Source organism: Mus pahari, chromosome 6 (assembly GCF_900095145.1).
Source record: "Mus pahari chromosome 6, PAHARI_EIJ_v1.1, whole genome shotgun sequence".
In the NCBI taxonomy this organism is placed as follows: domain Eukaryota; kingdom Metazoa; phylum Chordata; class Mammalia; order Rodentia; family Muridae; genus Mus; species Mus pahari.
This window is the reverse complement of record NC_034595.1, coordinates 106,952,922-106,974,881: the sequence shown is the minus strand read 5'-3', so window position 1 is coordinate 106,974,881 and position 21,960 is coordinate 106,952,922. Positions and strand designations below refer to the sequence as shown.

The 21,960-nt window shown below is 46.6% G+C and overlaps 1 protein-coding gene across 4 annotated transcripts in view; it reads left to right on the top strand.

The window, feature by feature from the left end:
* Positions 1–816: 816 nt before the first annotated feature.
* Positions 817–21,960, top strand: part of Ttll10 (tubulin tyrosine ligase like 10) — a 53,853-nt gene continuing 32,709 nt past the window's right edge. For 2 of the 4 annotated variants that reach the window (XM_029539955.1, XM_029539954.1), the window contains exon 1: positions 817–884. The gene's annotated coding sequence lies outside the window, so the exon portion shown is untranslated. The remainder of the gene's footprint in view (positions 885–21,960) is intronic. The other 2 variants (XM_029539948.1, XM_029539949.1) reach the window with 2 other exon arrangements.

Sequence of the window (21,960 nt, the reverse complement as noted above, 5' to 3'; positions counted from 1 at the left end):
GTAAGTTCCAGGACAGCCAGGGCTACACAGAGAAAACCTGTCTCAAAAACAAAACAAAACAAAACAAAGCAAAAAAAAAAACAAAAACAAACAAACAAACAAAAAGGTCTCAGACTAATAGATGGCTCAGGGCCTTGGTGGGTGAGTGAGGTATGGCCTGGAGGCAGGGTACAAGCCTGAGTGAGTATTGAATAAGAAGGGACCTACCCTCCAGGAGTAGGTGTTTGAGTACCCACCACTGAGAATGAGTGTAGTGGTTGTGAAAGCCAGCTAAAGGGTACAAAGTGGTTCTTGACAGGGCAATTTCTGTAATACAAAGCTCTTTAAAAATCACAGGACATTTCACTGGGTTAGGGGCCAGATGGGGTGAGTGACCACAGAACAAGTAGTCTAGTCCATGCAGAAATGTGTGGAGGAGGGTGTTTCTATTCCTATCAGGAAACAAACCTCTCCTGGAAAAGGGAGTTGTCCCCTACCCCCACAATGTTCTGTTTTTCTCCAGGGAGGGCTGTTGTCCTTGAATTGTAAGTGTCCAGGGTTCAGCATCCAGGACTAGATACCAGCAGGGTCTGTAAGCCCCCAGGACTGCTTTTTTCTGACTTTTTTTGTTGTTTGTGTTCCTGTAACTCCAAGTCAAGCTTTCCTCATTATTACAAAGTCTTCACTTTTCAATGAAAGCCCCTTGGCATTCCTGTGCCGATGAACATTATACACAAACCCTGTTTTTTCTCAGAGCAGAAGTTAAAAATTATTCAACACAAAATTCCTGGGCTGTGGAGCAGCGGCAGTTGTACCAGGCAAAGGTTTTCACCACATTCCGTCCAGGCAGGCCGTGATAAGACAGCCCTGCTAGTCCACAAGGCACCTGAGGCCCCAGGGACCAGGTAGGACTGAGACTCGACCAGAGTCTGAGGGGAACTGAAACAATTATCTGTGGACTTGCAGTTACTTTGGTTACTCTGTGATTTTGAATAGCCCCAAGGCCCTGCCCTGAAAGCCTTTCTTCCTGGCCCTGTATGTAAGATGTCAGTGTCTTGGAAGGGTGTTTTCTGGGGTATGTCAGGCTGGACACTCAGATACAATCATGGGCTTAAGTCCATGTGAGAGGAGGCTCTTTCTGCAGAGGGCAGTGAAAAGTCTTCCAGAAAGCCACTACCACTTTAAGTTGGGAGTTAGGATGAAGATCAGGCTGTGATCTCGGATTATTTGGAAATAGCCATGGCCTGAGAAAATTTTATAGAAAAACATGGGAGAAATTAGGGGTCTTGAGCCACAGTGATGTTTTATGGATGTCTTAAGCTTCCTGTGGGAAAAGATGATTGTGAAGATCCTAACCTGGTCCTACTGCATCCAGCCTGTCTGGTACCTGGAGGGGAGTACTTATGATCTATTCCATTAACTGAATCACGTGTATACTTAACTTCTCCCTTACCTGTAGGATCTGGAGTAAGCTAGGGTAAGGCTGGGAGTCCCAGATTTGCTCTGTTAAAGCTGAAATTCAGGCTGCTGGAGACCCAGAAGTCCAGGCATTACAAGCGTGGGCCTGTCCTTGGCCTCACATGTAAGACTTCTGGGCACTGTGCCAGGTAGGAGGCATACAGAGGCCATTTAACATGGGTAGAGGAAATTGGACCTCATGAGGCCACAGCATAATGGGAAACCCTAGCCAGTTTCAACCATCAAGGCAAGGTGAAATGTAAAATGTGAAATGTCTATTGTCAAAGAGTGGGGAAGGTGATTTAGAGACACATTCTTAGGAATAAAAACAGCTATTGAAGCAGACTTTAGTTGTAGGTTATGACAACATTATTTTTATCACTCTCAGGTCTCACAGAGAGGACACCAATATAACTTTAACTTTCATTCTCTTCTAGCATTATATGTGAATGTAGTTTGAAACAAATGTTCTATAAGACTTAGAGAAACATTTTCTCAGCCACACCCTACTCTCAGCTTGCCCCAACTCCAGTGGGATTCATTGTCACTTGCCCTGACAGGACTAAAAGCTGCTACCCACTGACCTCACCAGGGCGGGAGCATGTTTATCTTTCTCTCACCTCCTGGCTTGGCACTGAATACTTGGGTTTTCTCTTTCTTTTTCTCTTTCTTTCCTGTAGTTATGCTAGGAGTTCAGTTAAACTGTTTTGTGACAACAAGATCTGCATTTGAGAGGCCTATGGCTTCTGATACTTGTTCTAACTTGAACTCTTGTGTTTTTCCAAAGGGTTAATAATTGCCTTTCTCTTCTTGCTTGCTTAGTTTTCTCTGATCAAATTACTAATTCATCTGTACTGGGCCTTTCTGGGAAAGGCTCTCAGCCTGATCCTTTTGTGCGGGGGTGGGGTTGGCATCTTGAGATGGCCTCTGGTTTTCATCCTGAAGATTCCCTTCACCTCCTTCATCAGATTCTCTGGATCTGGAGCTCATATTTCCTGGGTCACTCTTTGCCAAAGTAGATGGTCCTCCAGTAGCCACTTAAAAGCAGGTTATAGTAAACATATGGCTTTGAAGGTGTTATTCCATGATACCGTTATGATGGTAGTTCAGCTGGGTCATTTTGTGGCTGTATACATCTTCCAAGTGTTCTTTAGGGTCTCTGTAGACATAGGTAACACCCTGGTTTTTAATCCCTAGTTTTGGTATAAAACTTGATTTTTTACTTTTTCTCTGGCATTTTGGGGGCTTTCTTTTGCCTGTATGGCTCTGGCATTCCACAAATATGAAGCTTCACATAGGTTTACGCTCTCCTCCTTTCTGCTAGGTTGCCAGTGGCTCTTCCAATTTGGAATTTCCTATTCTTCTGTTTCAGGGGTTGCATTTTCTTTGTTGGAATTTGTTTTTACTTCTTAAACATTTGCTTATTTTTGAATGCATTTGTGTGGGTGTGCATATGGAGATCAAAGGACACCACAGTAGTATGTTCTTTCCTTCTATCATGTGTGTCCCAGAGCTGAGTTCAGATTGTCAGTCTCGGTGCCAAAGGGCTTTATCCGCTAAGCCATCTTTCCAGCTTTGCTTTTGTGGGGAGGATGAGGGAGTCTCATATGGCCCAGGCTGGCATTGAATTGGATATAAATCTAAGACTATTTCTGAATTTGTGACCCTCCCGTCTACCTTCCAAATGCTAGAATGAGAGGCTCACATTGTCACTCCTCCTGGCCACGAGGAGTTTCAGTTCCTGAGGAAGCAGAAGGGCAAACCTGTCTCAAAGTCAGGCAGTGTGTGCAGCTGTGAACCTTGGGTTCACCACGGGCTAGTCCTGTTGAGAGGATCCCAGCACACCTTGTTTCACTTTTGTATCTGCCGGCCAAAAGGAGGAGCAAAGTAGTTTTTACTGGAGAGCCCAAGCGCATAGTCTTTGTTTCAAGGAGGCCATCTGGCTTACCAGCCAAGAGTTGAGTGTTTATAAACCTCAGTGTAGACCTTGGCTCCACAGATGCTCCCATAGTTGTTGTAGTTTGGGTCCCTGGGTTTGATGAGGATGGTTAGGCAACCCTGTAACTTCCTATGATGTTTTGGTAGGAAGCTGAGTATCTCCAGGGCTAGTTGGGTATGTCTTAGCTGACTTGCAAGACTCAGTGCCATAATAAAACATCACAAACTGGGAACCTAAGCAATGAGGTTGTTTCCTTATAGTCCTGGGTGCTACAAGCTGAGACCAAGATGTAGATAGGGCTGTATTCTAGGCCTCTCTTCCTGGTACATTTTCAAGTGTCCACATGGTTTTCTTTTCATACCTGGTTTTCCCTGGTAACTTTGTGAGTGTTCCAACCTCTCTGAAGATCCTAGTCAGACTAGCCAAGGGATCTGAGACTACATCCTCCAAGGCCCACCTCCAAACACACTCACATTCAGATGTCCCAAGGCTGGTCAGTCTACTATCCCTGGTGTAGTCTTTCCAGCAAGCCAGTTCCTTATGGATGGGTAGCACCTTGACTGACTGGCCACTTTAATGCACATGTCTAGCCTTACAGATATTTATCTTTTCTAGTGTCCGTAGCCTTCCTGGGAAGGCAAGCCACATCTAATCTTGTATTTTAACATTTTACTTCCTCTCTCATATTATTAAGCTATGGCCTTGAACCCAGTTGCACAAGGTAGTCTGGCTGCTTCTGGGGGTGGGGCTAAACCTTCTTTCCAAGGATAGCAAGAGCTTTGGGAACACATACACACACACCCACACACTTCAATCTATTAAAGTTAGTACATGAGTTCCTATCTGGCCTGGGTATGGCAGTTCCTTGGAGTTTGTCCCTGTGGGTGGGGGAAAAGTGTATCCCTGAAGGTAGACTCCTGTTATTGTTTTATGTGTAACCCTGGCTGGCCTGTAACTCACAATGTAAACCATGTTGGTTTAGAACTCACATAAATCTACCTGTCTCTGCAATGCTAGGGTTAAAGGTATGAGCTACTATGCCCCAAATTGCCTTTCTTGAAAAAAAATGTTTGATTAGCTATGTCCCTTACTGAGTGCTTGACACTAGTGTCAGGGAAACTGAATTCCCCCCTCCAAGAATCAGTGTAAAAGTAAGTGTATGAAATGCCAGAGCCTCTTGCCCACCTGGCCTGCTGTCCATGATCTCAAATTATTTTATCTCCTCAAGCTCCAATCCCAATGAGCAAATCAGAACAGACCTTGACACTGAGTTCCTTCAAACTACTCTTTGCTGTCCTGTGAGGACAATGAATTTGTTCCCCAATCACCAGAAGTCCCCAGTCACCTTAAAGGGCATAATGATATAGCAGGTGCAGTGACTTCTGGGAGTCCTTTGTGTGCTGGTATAGCTTTATAGTCCTCACAAACACTCAGTATAGCTATGTAACACAGGAACTAGAGCTCCATACAGGATCCTGGTGGAAATTAATTTTTCACAGTCAAAAGCCATGTAGCACAGATACAGGAAGGACCCCAGAGCCCCCCACAGGTGCCTAGAACCAGACCACATAGAGCACCTGGAGGAAAGGAGACATCCAAAGAGGCCTCCTTGAGAGGCCCAAGTCAGTGTTCACAACAGGTATCCAGGTTTGTCCTGACAGAGCCACCTCCAGGAAGGATTGTTAGAGGTAGATGGTGAAGGAAGGCAACACAGAGAGGACATTTGGTGGGAAGGGGGTCTTCTAAGACTTAGGAAAGCAGGATGGAGAGTGGAAATCTACCACTCCGTGGCTGGTGATGACTGTAGGTGGGACCTTTAGTGGAGACCTCCTAGCTGATCAGTGTGTCAGAGGTGCACTCTGAAGGAGTCCCTGAAGCCCTGAGGCCTCAAGTCACACCCTCGTTATTCCAGTCTGGTCACTGCTATCTTGAACTCTTCACCTTCCTCATCTTTACAAAACCTTAGGCTCTCTTAGCAGCCCCCAGATCTTCCTGTTCGTGTCAGTGGGGATTCTCTCACATGCAAGCTCTCATCTTCGACAAATAGTACCACCCCTCTCTCCATCCATGGGTCTCCAGGATCTATCCAAGCACATATTCTTGCTCAGTGATCTTGACTGACTGGAGTCCTTACTTCACAAAGGCCTGAACAAGTTTGTATAGTACCATGCTCTCAGTTCTGTGTCCCTTTCCTCCTTTTCCATGTCATCACCCTGGGTCCCAGGTGTAGCTTTGCCTCATCTCCAGCTGCTTCCAAATAAGCTTCATCAAGGCAACATTTGAAGCCACAACCCACTCAAGGGACATGGCTTCTTTAACAGGTTCCTACAAGGCCCAAGAGGGATTGACTGGTTTCTTGGAGTTTCTCTTAAATCAATGACTTCACTCCCCAAGCTGACCTGTGTCTTGGCTTCAAAGGCTTCAGACTGTACACTAGATGTCATCAAGTCATAGTCCTACCTCTTAAAATAGGTGTCTCCCCACCCCCAACCCCCAAGAGCCTCTAGCTATCCCAAGGTCACTGTCCCCTTTGCTCCTCTCAACCACTCTGCTGACTAGGACAGAAGCTGCTGGTATTCCAGATGCCAAATGCTTTGAACCTGGATTATATACATACATACATACATACATACATACATACATACATACATACACATCTATCTCCTGGACAGGACCAGGAGGAGGTCTTGCCACCTCTCCAGGGAATAGGAATGGGGATGGTCCCAAAAGTGCCCACTGACCATAGACTTCACATTGTAGGACCTTCTAGAACTTTCTAACCTTGAAATGTGAGATTATCAATGTTTTTCCGTTCCTACACCTTATCTGATGGTAGCTGTCATTCATGTGGACCCTGTAAAAGGATTATACTGCTCAAAGGCCTGGCTTCTAGAAATTTGAGTTTTACATTTTTAAATCCTATCTTTTTGTTGCTCTTTTCTGTTTTATGTTAAAATTGCTAGGGATTGAACCCAGTGCTAGGCAAGTACTCTATCATATTCCCAGATCTTAGGTTTTTTTTTGTTTGTTTGTTTTGTTTTGTTTTGTTTTTCGAGACAGGGTTTCTCTGTATAGCCCTGGCTTTTATGTTTTGGGCAGATAAACCAAACAGCAGACCATGCCAAGGTGATTCCACGTGAGAGAGGTTTATTAAGCAGGGATGGGGTGGTGCGGTGAAGCGAGTAGAAGAGCAGAGAAGAGGAGAGAGAAAGAGGAGAAAGAGAAGAGAAGGAGAGGGGGGAAGGGGGAAGAGAAGAGGAGAGTGAGGAGGGGGTGATCCCCTAATTTATACGGAGAATGACATCACACCAATGAGGGTGGGGACTGAGCCAGGTGAGTTGTGGGATTGAGGGTCGTTGTCCTGGCAACGCAGGTCTAGTGTCACATGGTTGGGTCACGGGCCTTGGAGTGTCCTGGTGCTAACATTCCTCCCTTCTTGTTATTATAAAAAGAAGGAGAGAAAAAGAGAGGGGAAACCAATGGTGAAGAGGGAATAGGGGCGTCGTGTCTCTTAAGCTACTTCCTGCTGTTTAGGGGCGTAGTCACTTTTCAGGGTATAACTGATCTTCACCATCACAGTTTGTATGGCAATCGTCTGAGTCAGGTTCTCCTATGGACAGTGATTCTTTTGTGGGCAGCGGCTGAACAGGAACTGCATAACAGCTTGGTTAGAAATTTCTGTACTTGTCGCTGAAGGAAAGTAGAGACAAGATTAATAAGACAAGGGCGATTGAGACATATTGTCTCTGGATGTGGATGGTACTTACTGGGAGCTGGGCTGAGTTTTGTGGTAAAGCTTACCAGCAACTCCTATTCCCACCTGGGATCCCATGGGTCTCGAATGTAGAGGAGTATCTTGCGGAATTAATAGAAAAAGTGATTAATCTGTGTCCCTAGCAGGTGTGTCTCACAAGTCCAGTATGGGCAGCCCCCATACATGTCTGGCCATTTTCTGCAATAATCTTTTGTCTGGTCAAAGAGAAAACAGGTATAAAAGTCATAATAAGCAGATGTAGTAACAGATATAGGGACGATGGCAATCTGGATCGGTTCCTGGCACCCAGCTATGGAGCAGTTTCCTGATCCTATTTGGAAAGTCTGCTTGTTGTCAACAGGCATTTTTTTCGAACTTCGAATCTCCAGACATAAGGACTACCCTTAATGGAAATGAACAGCAGGGAAAACATGAAAAAGCCACAACTAATCCAGTAGTGTCTCATCCAGCGAGGTCGGGTTTGGCTGTCGGAGTGAAGCCTCATTTTCTAGGATGAGACAAGACCGGTGGTCTTGATGTCTTCCGGAGCTTAATGGAGCACAGTCCTGTTAGGGTTGATGTGTATGAAGAGGAATCATCTTTAGGTGGGGGAATGAAGGGTTTTAGGTGAGACAAGTGGACCCAATGAGAGAGTCCCTCGAGCTTCGTAGCTGTAGGAGTTATGAGGATTACTTTAAAAGGACCCTGCCACCTTGGAGAGAGAGGTGAAGGCTGATGACCTGGGAGAGATAAAAGGACTTGGTCTCCAATATTAACAGGTAATGGGCAGGAAACAGAGTGTGGTTGAGGTAGGTGATGGTCAGCAAAGTTCCATAGGAGAGAGCGAAGATAAGAGAGTAATGATCTGGAAGGGGAGAGTGCTTGGACAAGAAGCCAGGAGTTAGAACTGGACGTCCATACATGAGCTCAAATGGTGAGATGAGGAGAGGTCGCTTGGGGAGAGCTCACAGTCTGAAAAGAGCAGGGGCAGGAGNTTTACCCAGTCAAGATGAAGCTCCTGTGACAGGTTATGAGAAGAGATGATCTAAAGGTTAGTTTTTGAAAGGTATGCTACAGGTACAAAAGAAGGTCCTATTTGGTGGCCCAAGGCTCCAAGGGCTAACACTGGCTGTCCTGGAACTCACTGTGTAGACCAGGCTGACCTCGAACTCAGAAATCCACCTGCCTCTGCCTCCCGAGTGCTGGGATTAAAGGCATGCGCCACCACGCCCGGCCAGATCTTAGTTTTTAATTTCAGAATTAGAAACGTTTTCCTCCACGCAGGGGTCTGAGCCCAGGTCAGAGAGTAGGTCCTAGTGCTGTGTATATGGACTCTGGCTGTCTGATAATGAATGCCCAGTACAGGCCGGAGAACAGCAAGTCCTACCCTTCCTGAGAATTATTAAGGCAAAAGGGAGCCAGTAGTCCACCAGTCTCTTAGCATCCAGTTGGACAAATGGGTGGGAGGGGTAGCTCAAGTCTCTGCCTGTGGTGTGAGACAGCAAATTTTAAGAGGTGGAGAAGGGACTGGAGAGATGGCTCAGTGGTTAAGAGAACTGACTGTTCTTCCAGAGGTCCTGAGTTCAATTCCCAGCAACCACATGTCACAACCATGTGTCGTGGGATCTGATGCTCTCTTCCAGTGTGTCTGAAGACAGCTACAGTGTACTCATATACATGAAATAGATAATTCCTTTTAAAAAGAGAGAGAGAAAGAGATGGGCAAAACTCAGAATCTATGTGGAAGTTAAGTGTCATGTAGGTGGGGTAGTCTGCTTGTAGGTCAATGACCTTGTCCTGGGGAAGAGTCTCAAAGTTCACACCAGGAGGATAAACTAGGACTGATCGGTTTTAGGAGAAAGCTGATGTGCAAGGTCAGAGAGAAAGGGGGGTCAGGGATATTCTGGTTGAAGGAGAAAAGGGGTTTTAAACGTCTAGAGCTGGGGGGGGGGGCGGAAGAGTGTGCATCTCCCTCATCTCTCCATTCTCTACATCCCTGAAACCAAGTTCCCTATGAACTAGTCCATCCTGTCACTCTTTGGACTGGAAAATGGAAGGAAACATCATGGGGCATGAAGGGCAGACTGGGGCAGTGGGCACTAGTGGTCAGAGGCTAATGGAAGGCTAGTGGTCAGAGGCCTGGAAGGGGGCAGGAATGGATGGTACACACAGAAACCTGACTGAAGAGTAGGGTCTAGAGTACTGAATCTTAAAATTCTCCAAGGTGTGAGGCAAAGAGGGCCAGCTGCTGAAGGATCTAGCCACTCCCTGGGGCGAATTCTTATTTTGGTTGCCCTCACTCAGTCCTGTTCGCCTTCATTTGTCCGAGTTAATTGGGCACAGGTGGGGATCTCAAGCAAACAAAGGCGCGGTCTCCTGGCCAGTGAACCTTTCCCGCTGGCACGGGAAGAACCTGGTTGGAGGCCAGGAGACAAACTAGAAACCCACCAGACCCTAGCCAGGATTTGGCCACGCCCCATCTGTGGAGACCCCCCACCACCTTGTGCACAATAGTTAAGAGTAGGGCCGGATTGGATAGGGTGGCTAGCGGCCTCTGGGCCTCCCAATTCAGCCAGCGTGCACCTGTTCATGTTTCTCTAGCCCCGCCCAACTCCTAGTTTGCAGCTGACAATGGGTGGAGGCGCTCAATGGCGCAGTCTCCTTCCGTTCCTTCTGAGTTCGAGTTGGCTGGGAGCCATCTTCACAGGAGGAAACCAGAAACGCCAGGTGCGCGCGACTACGACTACCCTGTCTGCGATGGGCTGGTCTCTGCTCTGTGGAAGCCCTAGCAGGGGGACAGCGTCCTCCTGGATGCACAGGTCTTTAGATCACAAAGGTCTTTAGAGCGTGCCGCCCTGTTGGAGAAGGGTTGAGACTAGCTAGGGATCCCCAACAGGAGCGAGGGGCTGCCTTCCTGGAATTTGGAAGGCAAGCAAGCACCTGTTGAATCTAAGTCACCTCAACCCAGGAGCAGTTTTCCGAGCACGAGGTGGTGCTTTGCTAGTGGACTCTCCCTCCCTTTTCTGTGGCTTCCAAGGGTGGGGCCTGCAGCCCTCCCAGCTTCCGGGATAGTTGGTTTGGTTGACCGCTGAGCTGTACAGTGGTGACTCCTCAAACAGAGGGAAAGGTTTCCGGAAAGGGGTTTTATGGAGAGCAGATTTATCCCCACTTCACCTACCTCATAGCACACCCTTAGTGGCACCACCTGTGACCTTAGGTTTACGCTCCTGCCATCAGGGGTGGGAGTCGCCCCAACTAGCTCCTGGCCTGGAGAAAGGAAGAGTTCATGATGGGGGGGTCCCCTGTCCCCAAGGGAAAAGAAAGGCATGCTCCCTTTTCTGGGGGCACCCCCAGTCCTCTTGTTCTGTGCATTAGCCACTGGGCTCCTCCTGTTCACATTCACAAAACACATATACACAGGCATACATAATCACGCATGCTCAAACATAAAAACCCTCCCTTACTGAGAGCATATATGTGCTCTAAAGTCTGAGCCAAGTGATATTACTTAAAAGCTCTCGACCTCAGCATAGGTTCTAACAAGCCACTTCCTGGTGCACTCTCCTTCATGGGCTTTCTGCCTCCTGCTGGCCTGGGGCAAAGTCCTTGGAGTCCAGGAAAGGAAAAGGACAGCCACACAAACAAAAACAAAAATCTAGGTGACAAGACTTTGTTTTCCTGTGATCTCTACAGGTCTTGGGCCCTCATGACCTGCTAGTGACCTGTTCCAGTTGGAGGATTTACCAAGGTTTTCTTATCTCAACAGCTCCACTTTCTCTAACATGGGCAGACAGGCTATTGGAAACTCCTGGCAAGCCCCCATTCCTACAGGAAGCTCTCCCCTCCCCCCAAATTGCTTTCTGTACATCCAGGCACTGAATGTTAGCAATTTTATTCATTCTTGAGGACACAGAGGAATTAAGGCGGGCACAGGAAGGAAAGAGGGAGACAGGCCAGCAGGAAGCTGTTGAAGGCCTTGTGCAGAAGCGCTGCAGCTGTGCAGGTGAAAAACCCTTCCTGGAACACAGAAAGGGTATTCTCTATACCTATAGCCCACTGGCCTTAGGTATGTTAGTTTGTTTTCCAAGAACTATAGAATGTGGGAAACTTCACAGCAATTCAGAGGAAGATCTTTTAACCTGACAGTCTCCGTTTCTCTGAAAACCCTGACAGGAGGGACTGTGTCCTTCTGGATACACAGCAACACTTCCAAAGGTCTTCAGAGTATGTGGCCCTATGGGGTAAATAGAGACTAGATAGGGGCCTTGGATGCCTGGCAGGAGTGAGAGGCAGCCTACCTGGAATTTGGAACAATCACCCGTTGGTTCTAAAGGCACCTTAACCCTAGGATCAGTAGGGTGGTGCTTGTCCAGTGGACTCCCTCTCACCTTACTGCGGCTCCCAAGGATGGGGCTTACAGCCCTCCTAGCTTACTGGTTATTGGTTTGGTCAAACTACTGAATTATAGTAAAGACTCTCCAGACAGAGGGGAAGGCTTCCAATTCTGGGCTTTTTAGTGTTGACGTGTCATCTATAGGAGCTGGGAATGTAGGTCAATGCTAGAGAGCATGTTTGATAAGTCCTAGGCTCTGGGTTCCAATGTATGTTTTTGTGTGGTTGTGTGCACATGTGTGTGTATGCTTGGGAAACCAGTGATTGACACTGGATCTCTTCCTCAATTGTGCTCCAACATTATATTATATCACATCACATACACACACACACACACACACACACACACACACACACAGAGTCATGGGATTACAGATGCATGCCTCAGCACCAGCTCTTATGTGGCTATTGGGAAGCCTGTCATCACAGTTGTGTGGCAAACACTTTATGGAGCCATCTCCCAACCCTGAGGGTTGCATAGTAATGTGTTTTCCTACAAATAAGCACATGCTAGTCCTCAAAATCCAAGAATAGCTGAGCATTGTGGCACATGTCTTTAATGCCCTTAATCCCAGCACTTGGGAATCAGAGACAAGACTACCTCTATGAGTTCCAGACCAGCTAGGGCCACATAGGAAAAGGCTGCCTCAAAATAAAACAAACCCAACAATAACAACAACAAAAATCCAGGAACAGTATGTTTGTGTACAGGTCTTGGGCAGCTTGCAAGTTCACATGTTCCCTATTTGACTCCCATCATATGTGTATGTGTGTGTTGGTGGTGGTGGTGTCTGTTGGTGGGTGTTAAACTAAGGGTTTTATATATGTTAGGCAAGTGGCAAGTTCTCTGCTACAGAGCTACACCTTTATCCCCAGGTCTGTGATTTTGAGAGAAGGGGCCAACAATTCCTTAAACTATGTTCAGCACAATGTGGGCATTTGAAAACTGGAGGCCAGAGAAAGGCCTGACTGAGACTCAAGCTCAGAGACCTTTTTGTTTTCTGGTGAGGTGTGTCCCATTTCTGTTCTTAGTTGGTGCAAACAGAGAACATCTTTGATCTGGGCCATTCTGCTGAAAGCAAGATTTACCAAAGCCTTCTTTAGAAACGCATGTTAAAAGGATGTTTTAACTTTAGATTCCTGCTGCTTCAATTGCTCAGAGTAACTTTTTGCTTCTTGCTTCCCGCCTTATTAAGGATTTGTCTTAAAAAAGGAAGAAGAAAGGAGAAAAGTATGGGTACCCTATATGGCTCCTCCAGAAGCCTATATATCCATGTTTTCTTGATACAGATGGGAACTGAGGCTTGTCCAAGATAGTCCATGTAGGAAAGGGTAGACTAAACATCTTAATTGTGGCATGGCTCAGGGCTTCTGGATTCAGTGTGTCCAGGCAAATCTCCCCTTGCCTAACTCAATCCCAGAATTCCTCTCTCTCTCTCTCTCTCTCTCTCTCTCTCTCTCTCTCTCTCTCTCTCACACACACACACACACACACACACACACACACACACAGAGATGTCTCACCTTCTAATGCTACTCCAGCTCATTGGCCAATCAGCATTTTATTGACAGGTGAATGCTTTTACACCGTGCACAAAAGATTATCTCAACAGTCCAGAACATACACTGTGACTATATTCAGTGAAGCTCAGGGAAAGCCGGGTAACAGCCTTCCTAACCTGTCTTTCTGGAATGAGATGTTCTGAGTCAGGGCTCTTGAAGAAGGAGGTTAGTGATGTATGTCCTGGATAGTAACCCTGAGTATAAGATGTTCCTACTGTTCTTTTCCATGAATCTATTACTTGAAATTTAATTTTGCATCTTTCCTCACTGGGAATGTCATCAAATTCCAGGTTTCCTCTTTGTTAGTTTTTGTTTGTGAAGTTAAAAAGATGTCATACAGCTTTCTAAGTCTGTGTCCCTGTCCCCCCTTTTGTAAGGCTTTGATGGATACCACATTTGGTGAACCATCTGAAACTTTATTTTACTCTTTTGGTACACACTTTTTGTTTATTTGTTTGTTTGTTTGAGACAGAATCTCTCTTCACATCTCTGGATGTTCTGGAACTCATTATGTAGACCAGACTAGCCTGGAACTCACAGAGATCCATCTGCTCTATCTAACTCCCAAGTGCTGGGATCAAAAGATGTTAGATACCACATTCAGCTTTTGTTGTTGTTGTTGTTCTGGTATATACTTTTTACCCACAGATTTTTTTTTTGAGGTTTCTCATTCCCATGTAAAATCTCCTACATAGTAGACCCTCCTGCTGTGCCCCTAGGCTACCAGATGTCTTCATATCATTATTCCATTTTCAATTAGTAAGTTTCCCATTGGGGCAGATATCCCCTACCTGTTGATGTTTTGATCCCTTAGCAAAACTTTGTGGGTCATTCACAGTAAGTACAGGAACAAGAACATGCTTGTTGGGCTGGAGAGATGGCTCAGTGGTTAAGAGCACCCACTGCTCTTCAGAGGTCCCAAGTTCAATTCCCAGCAACCACATGGTGGCTCACAACCATTTGTAATGAGATCTGATGCCCTCTTCTGGTGTGTCTGAAGAGAGTGACATTGTATTCACATACATAAAACAAATCCTTAAAATGGACAAGTGAGCACTTTGAACTGAGAATGAATAGTGTCACCTTGGGGGACACAGTTTTCTTCACGAAAGCCTCCCAGGCTATGTCCTAGGGCAGCAGTTCTCAAGATTCAAATGTAAGTATCTGTGTTTTCTGATGGTCTTAGGTGACCCCTGTGAAAAGGTCATTCAAACCCAAAGGGGTCCTAACACACAAGCTGAAAGCCACTGCCCTAGGGTGAGCTTTGTTCTACCCTGGGTTCAGTCCACTCTGTTTAGGAAGATGTATTAAGGGTCTACCTAATGCCTCCTCCCGGAAACCTCTCATGGCACACCTTAGAATTGTTTCTACTGACTGCTGAGCTCTATGAACCCAGAGTTCCTCTTAGACACCAGGCCCTTCCTGAACAGCCATGGTTATTAATTTCAGGTGGTAGATAAGGTTATTCCAGGCTCTGGAAGGGATTCTGAGGAAAAGAGCACAGAAAGCATCACTTTGCAAACATGGTAAAACCAGGAGGCTATCAAGTGACCCACCACTGTACTGTGTCTTTCATAACTCTATTTCTCCCTCACTGTTATCATGTAACAAAAAGGAAGCAGCAGGCTACAGCTAATGAGTAGGTGTGCGCACACTCGTGCCACACTTACTCTTAGGTGTGGCTGCCTGTTTGCAAACACAAGAATGTGTATCTGCATATTTGCCAGTATGTACACAGTCATGTTCTCATGTTCATATTCTAGTACATACACATATTCCCCCACAAACCTGTTTGTACACTTGGATGCCTGTCTTCATGCAAACACCTACACATGTGTAGCTACATGCTTGCTAGTATATACACAGCCATATTTTGTTGTTGTTGTTGTTTGTTTGGTTGGTTGGTTTTTTCAAGACAGGGTTTCTCTGTATAGCCCTGGCTGTCCTGGAACTCACTTTGTAGACCAGGCTGGCCTTGAACTCAGAAATCTGTCTGCCTCTGCCTCCCGAGTGCTGGGATTAAAAGCGTGTGCCACCACGCCTGGTTCACAGCCATGTTTATATACTTGAATTGCATACCTTCTCGCACAAGCCTGTTAGTAAATACATGCTTACATACCTACATGTGTAGCTTCTTACTTCTGGGTAGTGCACCAGGATGCCAGATATTCTAGAGGTACAGTGAACACATATGATCATGGGTGGGCAGTTGCTCCATGAAGTTACTGAGAGTCTAGCTTTATGGAACCACAAATAGCACTTGGAGGAAGGTCTGGGACTCTTCTGAATGAGATTTAGGGGAAATCTAGTCCATGGGCCCCTGAGTTAGATTGCAGTCATGTTGGGAGGGATAGAGTCCTGGAACCCAACCCCACTTTGTTCTAGGTATCACCATTACCAGTATTGAACAGTTAGCTTAGCATCTGCCCCTTTATACAGGAGTCCTGGAGGTGGGACAGATTGTCTTCTCTTTGTGGCACCTGGCAGGAGGAAAGAAAGATGAGGATACCATAGCTTAAATCACACCATAGTTCTACATCCCCTCAGAGCAAGCCTTTTCCTTTATGGCTTGGACTTAGGAGGAGAGATGGCCCCTGAGATCTGATCTAGCCAAGACCCTGCATTGCTATAGCCTCCTCCAGGAAAATTATTTCCCTGCCTCTGTCACTCTTTCTCCAATCCTTTGTTTCCACAGCTGACAGAACATCAGGAGACACCCCTCTTCTTGCAGTTGAGGCATACTCTTGCCTCCTGAGTGCCTGTACTCTCCATCCTGTACCCACTTTTCCTGGGGTACACATCAAACTGCCATGACCTGGACTTGGATCTGGACCTCATGTTCTACCTGTTCAGGGCTCTCTGGTTGGCCCCTAATGCTCATGCTCCTCTCTGCTCCCTCAGCTCCTGAACATGTGTCCTCAAACTTCTAAATGAGACTTTCTTCCACCCATTGACTGTCAAAGTCTCTTTCTGCTTCTCCTCTTCTAATGGACTCCGTCTGATGTCCCATGCTCACACAGTTTGAACAAAGGTAACCTTGTGATAGGGGGATTGGCAGAGTCCTTTCCATCACACATAACAGTTTTATAATAAAATATTTACTCCCAGATTCTTTCCCAACATTGTCTTCCTGTCTGGAAACACAGCTATGCTGCTACTACACATGTATTAATGAGGCTGGCCTGACCAGGCTGTGGCAGAGGGCATAGGCCCTCATTACCCGTCAGCTCTGATTCCATTAAACTTTGGGGTTCCCTATGGGACCCTCTGTCTTGGCCCTCCAAGACCATAGAACAGACCATGAACATGTTCTTCCTTAACAACAAAGACCCACAGGATGAAAAACAGTAGTGATAATTGTTTACACTTTTAGCTATGGGAAGACTGGAATTGAGGGCATGTCTCTGGGTCCCCTGGCCAGGCACAAAATGCCATAACTGTATGTACTGTAACCCATTTCTAGGACATGTCCAGAATAGACTCAGCCCATAGAGATAGAGACTGGTGAGTGGTGAGGCCAAGGAACACTGCTCAAGGTGTTTCTCTCAGATGATAAAATATGCCTGAAACTAGATCTGGTGGTTACTGAAATGCTTTGAATGTGGAAGTGTGATAAGTCACTCCCTAAAACAATTTTATGCTATGTGAATTTGACCCCAGTTAGAAATAAATGCTAATTCGAAACACAGAAACACATTCTCCAACCTCACATGTCTTAGTCCAGGATCTAGGTGCAGTATAACTGTATTGTACTTCCTCAAGCACCTGACTCAAGTTCCCATATCAACAGTTTTTTTGTTTTTGTTTTTGTTTTTGTTTTTGTTTGCTGGTTACATAGCTTCAGCTCTAAACCCTAGCTTTGTCACCCCAGCCTACCACCCTAGGTCTGATTCCTGGATTTATCTGAGTACTTGGCAGAGCACAGTGGTCTTTTGTGTCTGAGAATAGGAAGCCACTGAACCCCCACTCCACTCCAGTAATCTGAAAAACAAGCCTTCTTGTTGCTGGGGAGTTGCAGCCCCTGAGCACAATTAGACACCAAAAGTAGAAAAGGGTGGTGATTTTCTGACTCCACCCACCCCTTGAGGCCTGGGTCTGTCTCCATGACACTTTCCTTTGGAGACCAATTACCTAGGTGGAGACCCAGAGGTCTTGTTAAGAATCCAGAATTGCTGTGCAAGGGAGGGGGAGGATCAGGGCATAAAGAATGGCTGGTTTAAGGCTCTGGGCAGCTGGGTGCCTGAAGAGGCTGAAGGGCCTCACTTGGCCCACTGGGCTCAGGCCCCTGCCAGGAGCAAGGGTTCCAAGGGTGGGCAAAATAATTTTGTATGTCAGGGCTTTCCTTCTGCTCGGCCATAGGCCATTGCAGCCTCCTTTCTGTGCTGGGGTTGCATCAGACATTGCCTTAGGGGCCCAGCTGTGACCTCTGGGGCTTGGGGAGTGCAGAAAACAGGGTGGCATTCTGTCCTGTCTAGCTCTGTCACCAGGCACAGGGCTTTGGTTTTAAGCTGGAGCACCTGCTCAGTTCTTCCAGCTCAGCTACAGGGAGAGGCCTCAGCCTCTGGGGCTGGGGACCCTGCTTCCTGTGGGATTTCTGCATGGTTCTGCCTCCTCTGCTATGCAATCTGAAAAGAGAGTTCTAACCCAGAGCAGTGTTACTCCAGCTTCAGCTTCTCTGTCAGATCTTCCAAAGCTCACATAGCAGGAGCTATTTCCCTTCGCTTACCTGTACTTGCCCCCTAACCTCATATGCAGCAAGAGCAGCTAAGCTCTCCACATCTGCTCCACCAGGGATCTAACTCTGTGAAACCTATGACACCACAGGGTCACTTTTGCTTCTGCTTAGCCTGGGCCTCTAGAAACCCCTCCTCTGCTCAAGACAGCATCTACTCTTAAAGGTGCCTGGTACTTCTAGGTCTTGCCTCCCTCTTCCTCAGAAATCATCCACTAAGCTAGTCCACACCCTCTACACTAGTGCCCTAGCTTTTCCCAACTCCTGACCCATGGACCAATCAGTCATACCTAAAGCCAAATCTGGCTCTGCAGAGAAAAATGACAGCAGCCAAAGGAATTATACACACACACACACACACACACACACACACACACACACACACACTGGGGAGAGAAGATATCTTTACTTCTCTGGAAACAAAGACAAAGAAAGACCTGCATGACCCCCGATGGTTGACTTACTAACCCCATCTGACCTCTCTCTGACCCCTATCTGTTGAGGCCTCACAGGCCCCATGCTGTGCCACTTACCTTGATATAAAAATAAAACATTCTGATTTCTACCTACAGCCTGCAGAGGCACCAAAGTGAGGTGCTTTATCCAAAGGCACAAGAAGAGGGATGGAGTCGGGCGGTGGTGGCACACGCCTTTAATCCCAGCACTCAGAAGCAGAGGCAGGCGAATTTCTGAGTTTGAGGCCAGCCTGGCCTACAGAGTGAGTTCAGAGGGATGGAGGCGGCACTGAACACCTGAGTTGTAAGGGGTCAGTAGTGACGGGAGGAGTGGTCAGAGACAGGGTCAGAAGAGCCAAGGGGCTGCTGTGGTGCTGCCTCTTCTATCAGCACCCAGAACTGCTGTAGGCTTGGACAAAAGTGTAGTGCTCACTTTAAATGCTCAGTGTAAATGCTTAGGAGTCCCAAAGTAGGACATGGCAAGGTGTCTATTGGCTTTCAACTAGTTAGTGCCTTGAGCACCCTTGAGTGTTTGTAACTGGGACTTCCCTGTTCTTACTCAGGGTGGTCAGATATTTGACCTGGGGTGCTAGGAGTCAGTATGGCCACTGGGAACCCATACAAAGAAAAGCGGGGGCCAGGAGGCCTGGGGGCCACCAGGGCTACCGTGCTCCCTTAGAATACTCTTTGCCCAACTCAAGCAAGGCTTCCTGCAGGCTCAGGGCCCAGCCCAGAGAAGTGGGGTTGAGAGAAGTGAAGGCCAGCACACTGGCCTTACTCCATAGGTCTGGAGGGCTTCCTTGAAGCCCATACTGCCCCATAGGACTTCCTGCCCCAAGAGAGAGACCCAACCCTATTATCAACTGCTTGGCTCAACTCAACCTTTCTTCTGAATCTAAGATTTTCAAATTAGATGCTAATGCAGACTCCAGGTGCTGCCTTTGAACGCAAATCTGTTACCTGTACCAAAGCTGTGTTCTTCCAGAGCTTGAGTTTGAGGCAGAGCCTAAGTGAGGAAAAAGCTAGGCTCCAACAGCTATGTCTAAATTCTCTGCAACTCCCCAGTGTGGCTGTGCTACTTTAGTGTAGATACCAGGAAATACAATGTCTAGCACTATCTATGGGTATACAGAGCCAGACTTTCTGTATACTGATTGACACAGGACAGATTTGCTCACAGGGACACCCAGAAGTAAGGATAGGTTTCTTCTTCTTCCAGCTTTGATCAAAGCCTGGACAGCATTTATACATCTCAGGGGAAGGCTCAACATCAAAACTATTTATTTACATTTACTTGGTTTTGGTATATTTTTAGATAAAAGTGTTTCAATATTTTGCACAAGCTGCTATCCAGCTCTTTGGCTCAAGGGATCCCTTTCCCTCAGCTTCCTGAACATAAGTTGGGTTATAAGTGTGCACTGCCACATCCAGCTCAAAGCCACCTTTTGTTGTTATGCTTTATTTTTGAGAGAGGATCTCACACGGTAGGCCAAGCTAATCTCAAACTTTCCCTCCTTTCCTTGGTGCTGAGATTACAGAATTGAGCCACCAATAAGCCACTTTGCAGTTGGAGGCAAGAGGGTCAGGAGTTCAAAGTCATCCTTAGCTACATTGAGAATTCAAGGTTGGCCTGAGCTACATGAGACCTTGTCTCAAAGTAAATAAATAAAGCAAAATCAGAGAAAAAAAAAAAAGATAGTAAAACATGAAATATTCAAGGTCAATCACTTAGAGGTGGGATCTGGTATGTGTCCCAGGTGAACATAAAGCTAACATGGGTTCGCCAAAAAGCAAACCCAGCTTTTTAGGAACTGTTCTTTTTGATTGATGGGAGCCCTGAGTTGTACTTTTGTGAGCACACATTTCCAGGCTTCAAGTTCTTGGTTGCTCATCCAGCAAACACCAAAGACACCTCTGTAGCTCCTACCTGGACTCCTGGCTACTTGAATTTAGGATGAAACATAGCAGGATGCTGGGAAACCCTGGAGGTTAAAGGCAGGAGGGTGGGATCAGATAGAGAACAAGCTGTGGGCAGGGCTCAGACAGCTAGACTCAAACAGGAAGTGGCTCTGCCTATCCACTTCCTCTTCCTTCCCAGGGTCTGAGGAATTCTCAGGTATAGGGCTGTGAGGTAGGTAAAGCTCGGATCTCACTCCCTTCTCCACAGAATCTACCCAAAGCCCTATTGTGGAAGTCCATCAGCTCTCAAGGTTGCTCCTTCAGGACAAATAGTGTCAATCCTGCTGACCACTCATCCTGGGCATCTTCTCTCACTCAAGAGAATGGCAAATTGGCCTGAAACTTCTCAGAGACCTCTTCACAGGACAGCCACTTCCACACCCCATTCGAACTTCACATCCTCAGTTCTGTGCCTCCAGAAACCTAGGTGACAGGAGGTTGGGAGGTTGGGAGGGGTGAGGTTGAACTGGAGCCTGTTGAGACTGATTTGCCTCAGATTTCCATAGTTATCTTGGTTCCACCAGCTGGGATTTTTCTACCCAGCTCCTCTTCAGTTCCAAGCCCAAGAGAGCCAGCCTCCCTGGAGGTTTGCAAGGTTTCAGGCACTGTGGGCCAACTGAGCTCCAGGGTTGCTTGCTTGAAGTGATTACTAAGTCTATAATGCTAAGATCCCTGGAATTTTATTTGATGGGTCCCTGAGCTTCCTTGAGTTTAGTATGAAATTTGGTATAAAGGGCTTGGCCCAGAGGCATCTTGGATCCTGAACTTCATGCTCATGTCCAGGAGCCTGGCTGGCTGAATGTGATGGCCATCAATAACAGGGAGTGATGTACACACAAGAACACCATCTGGAAGTAGGTCCCTGTGCAGGAGAACATAAAATCTCAACAGCAAATTCCATATATATAATGTATTTATTTTTATTTTATGAATATTTATCTGTTTGTTGGTATGTGTACCATGTGTACGTAGGTGCCCAAGGAAGCCAGATAAAGGATCTCTTCCTTTAGCTCTTCCATAGTTTCTTCTGTCCTCTCTGCAGAGCCATCACCTGCTTCCCAGCCAAATGCTGGAATTCTTTACAGCATAGTAAACCATGAATTAGCCTCAGTTCCTACCACCAATAGGAAATATCAAATGTACCACATACCAATCACCAAGACGCCACAAGCCTCCTTTGCCCCACTAGAAGTCTGCAAGAAGTCTAAGTTGAGATCTCTTAGCTGCCAGACCAGAGGGTACCCAGAACTCCATCCTCAAATTTCCTTTCTCCTATGGTACTGGAATCCTGATGCAAATGATCTCCATGGGGGAGGCTTAGTACACCTGTGATCACTTGGCTGAGTGGAATAAAACTGCAAAGCATGTGGACATCAGAAGCTAAGGAGTTCAGATAGCTGACCACAGATTGGGCCTCTGGAAACCTGGGTGGAGTTATGGAGAATTAAGGTAGAGCTCAGAGAGCAACTGAGAAGAAATAAGTATACAGTCTCAGGTCAGGCGAATGTAGAAGAAAGCTGTGTTTAAGTGAATGTAATATAGTTTTTATAATTTAGGGTCTGTGTTTTCTGCTCACATTTTCCTGTGATGCTATGGTGCCAGGCAGTGGTGGCCCACACCTTTAACCCCAGTACTTGGGAGGCAGAGGCAGGCGGATTTCTGAGTTCGAGGCCAGCCTGGTCTATAGGGTGAGTTCCAGGACAGCCAGGGCTACACAGAGAAACCCTGT